The 1,430-nt window shown below is 43.2% G+C and overlaps 1 protein-coding gene across 1 annotated transcript in view; it reads right to left on the reverse strand.

The window, feature by feature from the left end:
* LOC126396931 (ATP-binding cassette sub-family C member 12-like) overlaps positions 1-235 on the reverse strand; it is a 43,228-nt gene extending 42,993 nt beyond the window's left edge. The window contains exon 1 of the mRNA XM_050055351.1: positions 174-235. The gene's annotated coding sequence lies outside the window, so the exon portion shown is untranslated. The remainder of the gene's footprint in view (positions 1-173) is intronic.
* Between the last annotated feature and the right edge of the window lie 1,195 nt (positions 236-1,430).

Raw genomic sequence — 1,430 nt, forward strand, 5'->3', positions numbered from 1 at the left:
GTAGAAAGGAGGAGAGCTATAAGTGCTTAAACAGAACCAGTGTGGGTTAAGACTTGAAGTAGACGTTAAAGCAACGTTAAAGCAACTGAAGTGAGAAAGCAGGCTAGTAGAATCCACCAGAGCAGTACAGAGACGCTGTCACAGAAACACCGGAAATGACACAACTCGCTTACCGCAATACGCCAGCACGTCGTAATGCATTCTGGGATACCTGGCTGTCAAAAGTCCACAGAAGTCACCTCCCGATGCATCCCTGATGGAACGGGCAGAGCAAGTTCATATCCAGGCATTTGGCCTGTACTTGGCTGGATGCTGACTTTGAATTGGAACAGTACTTTGGTTGTGACTGATGACATGTCACAAGTCCGCAAGAACGCAGATTGAGAAACGCCGGGTCGAGCTGTCAATGACATCACAACATCTCCTGTTGTTGTTCGGCCATGTTTCCAGCCTTTATATTAGACATCACACAGCGCCACCCACAGGGCAGACTGCTGTTACACATGTGTTCTGATTCCTGTCTACAGCCTGTATCTCTACATGTTTCTGTATCATGGTGTTGAATTTTATTTCAAGGTTTAATATTCTACAGTAACTGTGTCACAGAAACCTAAGTTTTGTTTTTTAGTCAGCTACAAAAAAATACATCACATTTGGATTGCAATGAATTGTGGGAAATTAAATCAGTGAAGTCTGCAGACAGTCCACTTTGGGTCCTGTGGACTGGATGAGTTGAGGATCTGGAGCCCTCAGTCCTCCCAGACTTTCTGGGGACGCATACACAAAGTCTGTCAGTGTGGTGAAGTCTGAACATCTGGAGTTAAATATGAGTCGACATGAGCGTCTGTTTTAAGGGCTCATCAAACACCCAGTTATACACACAGAGCCCCTGCTGAACTGACAGTCCTCAAAGCATCGACATTTAAACCCTGTCATCAGGACTGAAGCTCTCTGCTGCCCCCCCATGGCCACACTGATCCAGTACAGCCTCAGATCATATCGTATCAGTGTGATCAGCTGTTAGTCAGAGTAAATACACTCGGTAAATATTGTTTCAGAGGCTGTTGGATGTTTGTGGGGAAGAGCGTGCACTGATTAACATAACAAAGGTCCCATCACTGGGAGTCAGGTCCCATATCTAAATCTAAAATTAAACAAAGAGGAGTTGTGCATAACAACCTCATAAAAATTAAAACCTCCTCTGTGACAGAAAGACAAAACAGGAGAATTAAATGCGGACTGTTAAATATCAGGTCTCTAAATCTTATTTATCTGATCGTTTTCAGTTTGTTGACGTTCATAATGAATCATCCTTACGTACTAAAGTTTGTTTTGGAGTTCCGCAAGGTTCTGTGCTCAGACCAATCCTATTTACTCTATATATGCTTCCTTCAGGTAACATCATTAGAAATCACTCTGTAAATTTCCAT

The sequence above is a fragment of the Epinephelus moara genome, chromosome 1 (assembly GCF_006386435.1).
Source record: "Epinephelus moara isolate mb chromosome 1, YSFRI_EMoa_1.0, whole genome shotgun sequence".
NCBI lineage: Eukaryota > Metazoa > Chordata > Actinopteri > Perciformes > Serranidae > Epinephelus > Epinephelus moara.